The sequence below is a fragment of the Eurosta solidaginis genome, chromosome 4 (assembly GCF_040869045.1).
Source record: "Eurosta solidaginis isolate ZX-2024a chromosome 4, ASM4086904v1, whole genome shotgun sequence".
Taxonomy (NCBI): Eukaryota; Metazoa; Arthropoda; class Insecta; order Diptera; family Tephritidae; genus Eurosta; species Eurosta solidaginis.
Genome location: NC_090322.1, coordinates 12,938,074 through 12,950,414, shown reverse-complemented (window position 1 = coordinate 12,950,414; position 12,341 = coordinate 12,938,074). Strand labels below are relative to the sequence as shown.

Genomic DNA, 12,341 nt, shown 5'->3' with positions numbered 1-12,341 from the left:
AATACAAGCGCCAGCTTCGCTTTGTGTGTCGTTGACGTCGCACTATAGGGCATTTTGTAGAAATTTGTGGAGTAAATAAAATAACTCAGTAACGAGCAGAGTAAGAATAGCTAAACAAACCGTTTAAAGCGAATGTGAGAGAAATGGGTTGGGAAATAAAACAATTAAGAGGAGTAAAGGGCCCATTACTGATACTTAGCATATACTTGACTTGACTTGAGAACTGTCACTTACAGTTCTGTTAAATGATCATTGTATGTTACTGATTACTCAAAATTTAGCAACACTTAACTTGACTTAGAAGTCTGTTGAATTTTGATTTTATATTTAATTTCTAAGTGACGTTTACATATTGAGATGTCATTTGGTTGTTTCCATTTCATTTTGACATTTTGTCTTACAAATTGACATTTATTGACTATGATGCCAGATTGTAAGCGTTAAGTGGAGTATAATCGTGGCTAAGTTGCCAAGTTTACGCCAAGTCAAGTCAAGTATATGCTAATATCAGTAATGGGCCCTTTAATATTTCTAAACGTACCTACAAAGAGAGCTGAGAGCGTCCTAAAAAGAAAGAACAAACCTTCTTGCGGGACTCAGGCACTTTACGAGTTTCGAACAGTCGTGCACAATGCCAGCAGAGCTTCGAATACAAACACAACTCTTTTTGAAGTAGTATGTGTTTATATAGATAATTTTTGAGCGTAGAATTCACACATGAGATGCTTACTGTTTGAGCTACAAGATAAAACTAATTCGCCTGCTTGTTTTACTGAATCGCTGTCGCTGCGCTCACACCACATGTACGTGAACGCCGAGTAGTTTTCCGAAGCGCTCGAGTACCCGGCTGGTTTTATTAACTAGGGGCAATGAGTTACCCACGGAAAGCGAGCTCTACAAATAAGAAACAAAAACAACTAATGGAATAGCTACTCCTTATTTTTGGAAGGGTATCGCGAGAGCCTTTACATTCCATCGGCGTACTTGAAGGCCTAAGAAATTCTTGTAGGTCTTCATGCATACTTATAAACGTGAAGTGCTTGGTGCGTAGGAAGCCTTTCTGCCATTATTGACGTTTATTGGTCTAGAGAGCAAGTTGTAGTTCTTCGAAGATCTGCAGGGCTTCTGCTCGGACGGTGAGCTCACTCTAACGTTCACTGGTTGTGCAGGTAGACTGGATATAACATTTTGGTACAGCTAGTTTTACTTCTAATAAGACCTAACGGGCTCCTGTTCGGATGGGGTATTCGCTGCGCAACTACATATGTACATACATATATGTTTGAAGAGCGCCAACCATTGATGGACGCTAAGTTATAATAAAAATGGCCAGAGCATCTCACGGCTCTGTAAATATTTTAAAACCATAAGTCACGCCTTGGCGCTTTAAAAATTTTGGAGATTCGATTGTAAAAAAGGCAAGTGAATGCGGCCAAACTTATCTTAACAAGCTGATACACTTCTCATAATTCCTGGATGTCGAAAGTGACTTCTTGCCCTATACTGCTCTCGATGGAGTAGAGGTAGGCGCTGACGTTTCCGGAAATGCTTAATAAGATCACTGTACAAAGCGGATTTACTTTTACTTTCTGTATTATCAACAATCCGCGGGTGTTATTAGGAGTTCAAGTAAATATTCTTAACCAATTAGGGATAAAATTTAAAGGTCCTGAACCGGAAATGTGCCGTTTTGGAAAACTTCTAAGCAAATAACCATCTGCCCTGGGATATAGCGTCAGAGTACTGCTTGGATGTTACATCATTATTTTTTAGGACAGGCATTTATTTCACTTAATCCGTTTTGAAAAAGAAAAGAGATTTCAGGTATTGTAATGGTTAACTGAGACAATAAAGTAAGCTATTAACATCTGTTGTTGTTGTTGTAGCGATAAGGTTGCTCCCCGAAGGCTTTGGGGAGTGTTATCGATGTGATGGTCCTTTGCCAGATATAGATCCGGTACGCTCCGGTAACACAGCACCATTAAGGTGCTAGCCCGACCATCACGGGAACGATTTATGTGGCCACATTAAACCTTCAGGCCATCCCTCCTCCCCACCCCCAAGTTCCATGAGGAGTTTGGGGTCGCCAGAGCCTCCTCTGTTAGTGAAACAGGATTCGCCGCGGATTACGACAGGCATACCTACCGCGGGTATATTCTGACCCCCTAACCCGCTGGGGGTGCTATTAACATCTCGATGATCGTAGCACTGGTAATCCTTTAGAGATTTGCAACACTTTTGGCCGGGGATTTGTATTGTGTCAAGAGAGGCAACAAAGCAAATCACACTAACTTAGAAGTCCTCTATTCTAAATACTGTGATAGGACAGCCAGTTTCAATAAAATCCATCTTGAACCGTAGTCATTGCTTGAAAAAGTGCAACTTTACGCATTTTTAATATTCTCCATCAATACCATTGTGCCACTTTTTTATGTACTGCATTCATATCGTCGCGGCCTCACCCGCAAGCTTACCACCAATCCGCGTCTTAACTATACCAAGAATGCCGCAAACAATGCGAACACGAGCGTCAGCATTGCAACTAACTAACACTATTAGCACGCCGATATAAGCAATATTAGCAAAAAGTAGGTCAGTGACTAGGTGGTGGATTGTCAATGTCTACAAATGCTGAGACAGAGTATGTAGGTGCGGCTAGACAGGTACAGATATACAGATATATGTATATATATATATATATATATATGTACAACGTGCAAGGCAGCAGTTATAGCTATGGCAGTGATGATGAGGACGAGTACGAGAAGTACGACCAAAGTCATTCACAGCGTTGTTGAATATGGAGACGCTCTCGATAGCGGTGGAGCAGCGGACGGTAGAGCCGCTGACGGTGGTGGTTAGACGACTTAATGCCCACGCGCAAATAAAATGCAAACATACATACATATATTCGTATCTACATTTATTATTGTATTAAATTTTATGCTACAAACTGTTGCATATAACACGAATAAGGGTAGCGACGATGACGGTGGATGGGGTTACATATCGAAGCTCCCTTCACCAACAGAAGGAGCCACTATCGTTTCCTACGCCGATGACTGCACAATAATGGCCACATGCCCAGACATCGATGAGCTTTGTAATAAAATAAACAGCTATCTCCTTGATCACTCCAGTTTCTTCGCCTCGCCAAACCTGAAATTGTCACCGACCAAATCATTGGCCACCTTATATACAACACGGACGCGCCAAATGTCGACCATATTGAACATCCACGTCCATGGCATTACGCTACCGACTATCTTACATTTTGGAGAGCATACAAACGCAATTGTTCCTAAAATCCAGAGTCGTAATAAAATCCTCAAATCTTTTGCCGGCAGCACTTGCGGTAAAGACAAAGAAACGCTCATTACCACTTACAAAGCAATTGGCCGGCCGATTGCATGCTACGCGTCCCCGATATTGTCGCCAAGCCTAAAGGTTATTCACTGGAAGAAAATGCCTGCCAAAATACTGCCCTGAGAACCGCTACGGCCTGTCTTCTTATGTCCGCAGAAAACCACGTACACAATGAGGCGAGAATACTCCCCATTAGGAAGAGAAATGAAATGCTGAACAAACAGTTTCTGCTGAATACCCAGAAAGCTTGGCATCCCAACAGACATCTGATTAATGAGGCTACACCTCGCAGGGGTTTAAGGGGTCATCTCCGGAAGCATTATAAGGAAATACGGCAGCTGAGAACACAAGCATGCGTCGGACCTCTATGTCAGGAATTGCCCGGCGAATCAAGTTCCTAAAAAAATACCCAAAACTTGCAGAAGAGGAACGTACTCTCCCTAGGAAACCGCGCGTCACTCTAGCAGAACTTCGATCTGGATACTGTAACAGGTTAAACTCTTACCTATCCAGAATCAACCCCGACATACAAAAAGTTATGTCCTGCTTACAATGTCTCCCCGCATGATACCAACCATCTCTTCAATTGTAATGTGGATCCAACCTCTAACGCCCCTATTACTATGGTCCACCCCTGTTGAAACTGCAAATTTCTTTGGACTACCGTTAGAGGACACTGATGACAATTTGTGATCGGTCGCACCTATTGGAAGAGGCGAATCACTGCTACAACAACAACAACAACATGGCGATTGATTGTGCGCGAAGGTAGCGCTAACGCATGAGCTTCAGCTTGTGTGTGGGCAGTCCAAACGGTCGGTGGGCGATTAGTGTGATGAGTTTGGCGTATTTTCAGTTAGCGCTTCAGTATGTGTGTTTGAAAGTGTGCATTTGGTGTGTGGGTATCGTGTAGTGGGTGCGGGAACTCGTGGAGATATGTATTTAGTGTTTTTGTTCCTTCTTTTTTACTAAAATCAGCGGTTACAGATTCCGGGAAATGGTAATTGTCTAATGCACAAGGCAGTGTTTTCATAGATTTCGGTCACGCATTTGCTAAAAGCCACCCCATAAGCTAAGTAACCATGCCAAAAGTCGGAAAGAGATAGTGAGATCAAATTTAAATTAAGCAAAGTTAATATGGGCGCTCTGAATGAGTGAAGGGATGAGATCCTGCAATACGTTAGATAGAATTTTGCGTCGCACACAGACTGTTACCGAAAGTATGTCAAGTCCTTTGCCCATTTTTGTCGTCCAAAAGCTTGTTTATGTTCTCCAGCAAAATAACGTCAGATGTCTTTGGAGCAACGCTGGATATCGGGATCTTTTAACAAGTTGAACTCTGTTGAGCTGTATGAACATCTTGAGCTGAAGGAATACTATGTTGCCGAATGGGAGAATCTTTAGCTTTAGATGTTAAAAAACAGACTACTTCTACTGCAACTCGTTTCTTTTAGGCTAGGGCGAAGTGAAAGAGATCGGAAGCCGAGGCTGTGCACGTCCCCTTTTATTCTGTAAACTCTCTCATATATCTTTAGACCTTCTAGCGACATATGTATTTCCAGTAAACGTTTTTCTTGTATGGGCACAGTAAAGGAGAACATCTTGAGATTTCGAGCAAAACGCTATAGAGGTAACTAAGTTTCGTAGTATGTCAGTTTGCAAAGTAAATTCTCTTTGGAAAGAGTTAGCGCTAGGAAGAAAAGTTTGCACTTCATGCCAGTTAGAGTTTATGTAGTCAAGGGGGAACACGATGTGTAAAAATACCACTTCACAACAACAATGCAACTGTGATTAATTTAAATATATACTTGGATTCCAGAGATTATATGAATGAACTCAACGTTTACAGGCAGCTAAAAACGTAAATAAACAACTAATAAGGAAGCAAAAAAAAAAACGTAAAATCTAAAAGAAATAGCCTAGACTGCACACGATGCAAACGGCTGATCAACAAAAAAATATACACATATTTCTGTTTCTTATTTTAATTTGTGACACTGAATGGACATACAAAATACCACTGATTATGAGTAATATTTTAAAGTGAGAAAATTACCGCATTAAAAAAGTGTAGTGCAGCAGGAGCGCGGTGTAGCTGAGGAAGTGATAGCGTGGGAAGTAGCTGTAGATTTGAGGTAGATGCATTAATGTGTATGCTGAATTCATGACGACCGCTAACTAAATGACGTTAAAATGTAATTGCCAGCGCGAAACAAGAACAACAACTTTGATTATATTCGCTGTTATAAAAATGCAAGCGGTGAGAGTGTTAGATGCTGACAATCACCATTTGCATTTCGCAAAATTCAGCAGTGGAATATTATTTGTTATTAATTAATATAAAAGATTTACTGAAACGCTTCATTCAAACACCACAAAAACCTCTAAAGACGAGTTTAAAGAAGTATGTAAAGTACATGTACATATATCTTCCAATTGTAAATTGCAAAAGAAACACATATGTAAATTAATGAGGCGCAAAAAAACGCCGGCAGCGTGCCACTGCTCTACCATGCCGGTATCAACGAAAAAAAAATTGTGGCACACTATTTCTTGAACAAGCAAATTAAGTAAATGAATAAACGCCGCTGATAAGCATTAAATATACTCGTGTACACAACGACATGCATGCTATGTACTCTCGCTAACGGTACTAAGGGTGTTGTTGACATTTTTGCGACGCTAAGCAGCGCTGCTTTAGTTGCAACATAAGTCGTTCGTCGGCGCGTTGATATGCACGTTTCCGCTGAAGTTGACATTATAGTCGCCAGTTTTTTTAAATTGATCGAAATTATGAGAGCTGATAGCTTAAATTCTCTGATAGTATTTGAAAATTTTTGTTAGTTTGTTTTCTATTTGTTTAACAACTTCGTTGTTGCAAACCATATACGGCTGCTTAACCGTTGTCCTGTCAAAATTAATTTTCTGATTGACTAACTGGCCCATAAGAACGTTACATACACTTAATGTGTTCAAAATATTATCAGAAGTTTGCAAGAACCAGCACTTTTGTTTAAACCTAAGTTCGCCCTCTTGACAAATAGTAGACGTTTACTAGAACCCACCCTAACTGTTGCTTCCAGATCTAACAGGCATATCGGCAACGTGACACACGAGCATAATATAGGCTCAACCACAACAGATGCTCCCACATATGTATGTTGTGACAGACGAAACCTCCGTTATACGGTGTCCTATAAGTACGCTCATCATAGTAAGAGTACGGAAGACCTGCCCACGATCTTACCACATTGCAGCTCCATATTTGATTCCACGCTTACTTCTTGGTTGGTTGATCATGTGTAGCTATATATGTGTACTATACCTATATGCTTTAACAGTTGTACCCTCCTTAACCGACTCATTTGCATTTTGACTACCAACTACTCCTATATAACCGGGGACGCTGTTGTAAGATTCTCCCTATATAAATCCTTTTTACTTCTTGTTTGCAGATCAAGGTTTCTACTTCCGCTTGAACAATACTACATTGATTTGGCAACGTGGGCGACATTGCATACCCAATGAGAAGGTTATTTATTTCATAATTTTTAGGATTTTTTGATACGTGGTTTTTTTCTTTGGAAAAACTAATTTCATTAATTTTATTTCATATTTTTTATTGTTAATTTTAGTAAATACGTTTTTCGTGTTTTAACCGGTTTGGTTAGATTGAACTCTCCGATTACCACACATACACTTAATGAGTTCATAGTGTTGCCAGAAGTTTGCTCAACGACCAAACTGAAAAAACCTATCAGAAACCAGTACATTTGTTATAAAATAACTCCGTCTTAGTGGCAAATACTAGAAGCTTTCTAGGACCTACGCTACTTACTGCTTCTAGATCTGATAACTGTGCCACTCCTAATTGCTGGAATGTTAGCCTAGCGTGATCGATCATTTCCTCCACCAACCCACACTTCCTATATCTCCTATCACTGACAAGGCCTAAACTAAAAGCATGTGACGTGAGAAAAGAAGTGTTCAGTTAGAATAACCATTATGTCCCAACATTCCCCTCTTTTTAATGATAAGAGTAAGTTTGTTAGTCTAAGATTGTAAGTCCTGCACATGATCTTCGACACTTTGCAGCCCTGCGCCTTGTTCTAAGCCTTTGCTGCTTGGGCGATCATATACAACTCTCGTATTTTTTTAATCTCGCTCAATCTGACTGGGACGTCTACGGTACAAGCTGCGAGGGATGCGCCCTATTTTGTTAGGACATCCGCTTTTTCCTTTCCATCTATTCATATATACATATGTAGATGCATATTCCCTTTCCCGTTTCTTTCACGGGATTTTTTACACAGTTTAAGATGTTGTGAAATGAGAAATTATTGACTTATTTGCTGCTTGGCTGTACATTTAGGCGATTGCAGTTTAAGCTCTTTTCCTCCAGTATTTCTACTGCTTTAGTCACGGCCACTACTTCCGCCTGAAAAATAAAACTACAGTGATCTGTCAGCTTGTAGTTTCTGTTTATTTCCGAATCAGCGCAGTATACTGCAGACTTTACATCTGGTATTATTTTGGAATCGGCGTACAAGGATATCGCCTCGTCAGGCATTTGAGCGCTCTTGCGCCAAACTTCCACCTCTATTGTTGCTCTAAGAAACCCATCGAAGTGCAGTCAGGAAACAAGAAAATATTGAGAAACTAAAAAAAATTATTTCTTAAAAAAAAAAAAAAAAAAACAATGCAAATAGGCACAACAGCCAAAAAAAAATTGTAAAAAGTGTAGGAAAAAAATTATTGCGAATTTAAGCAGCAAAATTTGTTATATAAATTTTTTAGGCGAAGTGCCGCTAAAAAAATCTATGTCTAATAAAAATGCAATGTAAGCAATAAAAATATTGTAATTTTTTTTTGGAATAATAAATATAAGATAACTAACTCTTTTTTATATTTTTGCAGTGAATGCTTTGTACTTTTTTTTTAATTGCAAAAAAAAAAAAAAAAATAACATTCCATCCTAACACAATTTTTGCCTAATTTTTTTTTTTAATCGCTGCCACTGTCGCTGCCTTTGCTAATGTTACGCCGCTGTTGCGGCTTAGCCAGCGTCGCTGTTCAATTGTCTGCTTCTATCACTTCCTCTTGCTACTTATTATAATTCGCTGCCACGATTTGCAATATTGTATATGCGCGCTTGTGTGTGTATGTAATTTTTTTTTTTCATTTTATTATCTTTTATCTCTTTATTTTTTCATATTCTTAGTTGCATAGCAGCGGCTTTAACTAATTCGCGCTGCCGGTATGTGCATGATAAAAAAAGGAATTTAAAAAAAATTAAATTTTTTATTATTTAATAATTTGCTTCACACGCAGGCAATATAGTTAATTTACTGCCAAAAAAAATGTACCACAAACTCCAATTTCAACACACCTTTTATGCAATATTTGTTACAGTTACAATCTGTTTCTTTTTTGTTTTTGCAATTGCAATTATCGCTGATAAAATGCTTTTTGTTTTTCGCTTCACGGCACAATTAGTACAAATTTTTTCTTCTAACAGCGCGCGGCGCAAGCTTTACAGTAATTTTCTTTTCTAAATTCGTTATTTTCACACTTGCACTTTTTATTTAAACTTGTATGCTTTTTAAAAGAAATTTTTTTTCATTATTATATGCAGCTGTTTAAGTGTTAGTTGCTGTTGTTGTTGGCAAATTGTTTTAGCTTTTAATTTTCTTTGCCTCACTCAATATTGCTTGCTGCTGTGTTTTCTTATTATTTTTTTACAACACTCTTATATTAGTATTTGAATATGCTGTTGTTGTTTTGTGTGTAGGCAATACAAATTGTCTTCTTCTTTGCTAGGTATTAAAGAAGTTTACGTTCTTCCGCGACTATCGACCGCAAAATGTGACGTACTAAACTAAACTGAAAGTCAACCGCTCGCTCGCTCGCGTCCGGCAAACGTGCACTCGCTGAGAAACGTTGGCGGTGTCGATTTGTTGTTTTAATTTTTTTCTGTGTTGGCGGCGCCAACCAAAGCGCGCGCACACATCGTCGATATCAGCCTACTGATTTGCCTGCTTGTCGCCAATATTTTTGCACACTGACGCGTCCGTAGGTGCTGTCAGCGTCAGTGCCGCACTCAATGTTTGCACCTTTTTTTATCTTCACATTCAGCCGCTACTTGCATATGAGACCGCAAAACCCTCATAGCCTCCAACAGTTACGTTATTGACTCGTCACACTTAAACAAAACAAAAAAGTCAGCTCACTTCGCACAGTGTAGCGGCGCGCACTCGTCACAGGTACTAGAAATTGTTTTGAAAAAAATAAGAAAAAAATAAAAAATGTGTGGGAAGCATAACAGCAAAAATAGGTCATTGGTCTGTGTTCTATTTAGTTGTGTAACTTTTCCGTGTTAAAGCAGCTCTGTTGTTTATTGTTTTTATTGCTTTTAAATGAAACTATTTGTTATTAACGGAAGTGAATTTTTATTTCTCAGAGCGCCAGTGGCAAAGAGTAACAATGGCAAGCTTGCCGCTAGTTTTGCATTAATAAAACTAAATGTTTATAGTTTTTGGAATTATCTTCCCTAGTCTTCTATGTATAGCAGTTTCTGACTGTGTCTCACAAAGAACGCCAGGCATTTCGTCTTCGTGTTATTTGATAGATACACCAAGGCGGTCCAAGTCGTTCTCGATCAGATTTTTCCAAAAGGGTGAAGCATCCCATTTCGTTGTTGTAGTAGCGTTGAACACTCTCCCCAAAGGTATTACAGAGTGGGATTAATGCTTTAGGTCTTCGCCGAAAATTAATCCGACACGCACCTTAAGATACCAGCCTGTCTATCTCGGGAATGATTTCACATAATCGTGTCATCCCACGCCCTCCTTTTGCAAGGAAATTTCTATTATTTCTTATTGAAGCGGCTGAGTAAGCTGCAATACGTTCTGAACAAACGTAACCGTTGAATTTTTATTCGCCGTGCTGTCGATACATAGAGGTCGCAACCTTCTCTTTAATATTCCCTGTCAGCAATGAGCATCTGGTATATTATGTAAGGTATGTGCCAGACTTATAGAGCGCCATCTTTGTTCGTAGAGAGAGGACTTCATTATTGTTGCATACTCAGCTCAAAATATAGCATGACTTAGCTGTCGTCGCTTTTGATCGCCACGCTTAAAGAAACCCTGACGTTCCAGAAGTAGAAACCAAATCAAATAAGAGTTTGTCGGCTCGGGCCAAAGTCGAGCAGCTTAGTGCTCAAAAAATACGAGTCTCTGTTAGCACACAGCTGCACTCCTTCAAATTCGCGCGTCAGTGTAGGTGCGGTGAGTTAGCCTTCGACATTGAAGGTGCATGTATTCAATTTAAAGGTGGTTCCAGACTGAAGCACCGTTTATATAGCGGTCCGTTTGCAGCTTAGACTCTGAACCTTTTCTGGGCATATGATTTCTGAATTCAGGCGTGGCCTCAAGCAGAGTATATATTTGAGTAAGCTGAATGAATTTCTCTTTATTTTTTTTTTTATGCTTTTCCAGGTGTTCGGTGGCGATTAGTTCAACCTAAGTCGAGTACAACACTAAGTCGATTTGCTATTGCCGGTCGTATGCTACCAAAATCTACAAATTAGTAGTTCCCCTTACGTTCGTATCTTGCACCGGCAGGACCTACTTAACAATAATAGCGTTTAATTTAATTTCAACCAAATTTTCAACATATTTGTTCCAACAGTTTCGTATGTATACAATTTTCAAAACTTGTACTAAGTATTTACACCACAGTGCAAGGCGCAGCAGCGACGACAAAAAAATTCGCAAATCGGGTCAGTTTCTGCTCGCTGTCGCTACCAACGACGTAAAAACAGCTGCGGTGCTGCACCATTGGACGATCGCGTACGTTGGCGCACTTGCTCACTTGCTCACTGATACAATAAAATTTCTTTAGCGCTCTCAACCGGTAGCGCTCATATTTGGTAGGTAGATTTCTCAGCGCCTACATGCTTTCATTATCTCATGGCGGAACGATACAAGGTGGCAGCATGGGACAGCTGATTATAAACTTTTTTTATTTGATTTGATACATCAACTTCCTGCGCAGTACAATTTTGACATTTGTCCATCGAATTTACAAAAACAAAGTACATGGAATTTTTATTTATGTTTGTAGGTATGTTACCATGCTGCCACCTTGTATCGTTCCGCCATGCATTATCTTTTGTCATTTGGCAATTTAATTTTGCTATTGCAATTTGTTGTTGCTATTTGCGCATTAGAATAGAGAATTTGTTTATTGAATAGTGAGATTATGAGAGTGGGAGTAAAGATCACTTGAAAAGTAAAGAGAGGCTGTAAAACTCTTGATTCAGCGTCACATATTTCTCCTACAAAATAAGGGGGAAACTCTTATACGTTACACTCTTACTAAGAACTCTTTATTTAGCTAAGGGGCGCTGCGATCGTGTCAGATTTCCCCAGCTGGGGAGTGTGCGCTGTTTGAACGTAGAGCTTACGAGGGAGTGCTTGCATTCGTGTTTTTATTTTTTTGTTATAAATGTTTATTTTTATTTTTGCAAATGTTCACACGCACAGCTGGCTGGTTAGATAGCCGGCCGGTATTTTGGATTGCATTTGCGTTGCTGTCAAGCGGATTAGCCGTGAGAAGGCGTAGAGAAGAGCTTTTTTTAGTTTTGAATTTTATTGCTTGTGTTGATTTTTTTTAGGTTATATGACAAATTTTGATGAAGCTTGAACTTTTTATGGTGCCCAGTATGTATTTGTGGGCTATTGAAATTTCGTACGATTGTTGTTGTTTGCACTTGCGTTGAATATGTTGTAATAACTAGCGCAGTTTTGATAAATTTACAAAGCTTATGGAATGTAGCACTGCCGTTGGTCATTAGGGTAGGGGTCCTAAAATATAGCCTTAGCCAGTCAGCTTAACGCTGAAACGGATACCAAGTATACCCTCATGAATTGAAGTCCACACGTCGGTGTCCTATCCCGCTGGGATGATCT

The 12,341-nt window shown here is 39.5% G+C and overlaps 1 protein-coding gene across 8 annotated transcripts in view; it reads right to left on the bottom strand.

Annotated features, from left to right (window-relative positions):
• Imp (IGF-II mRNA-binding protein) overlaps nucleotides 1-12,341 on the bottom strand; it is a 141,328-nt gene that overhangs the window by 49,817 nt on the left and 79,170 nt on the right. For 4 of the 8 annotated variants that reach the window (XM_067780191.1, XM_067780190.1, XM_067780192.1 and 1 more), the window contains exon 1: nucleotides 8,756-9,365. The exons of 3 other annotated variants lie outside the window; for them this stretch is intronic. The gene's annotated coding sequence lies outside the window, so the exon portion shown is untranslated. Of the gene's footprint in view, nucleotides 1-8,755; nucleotides 9,366-12,341 lie in introns of those variants that run through there. One more of the 8 variants, XM_067780196.1, reaches the window with a different exon arrangement.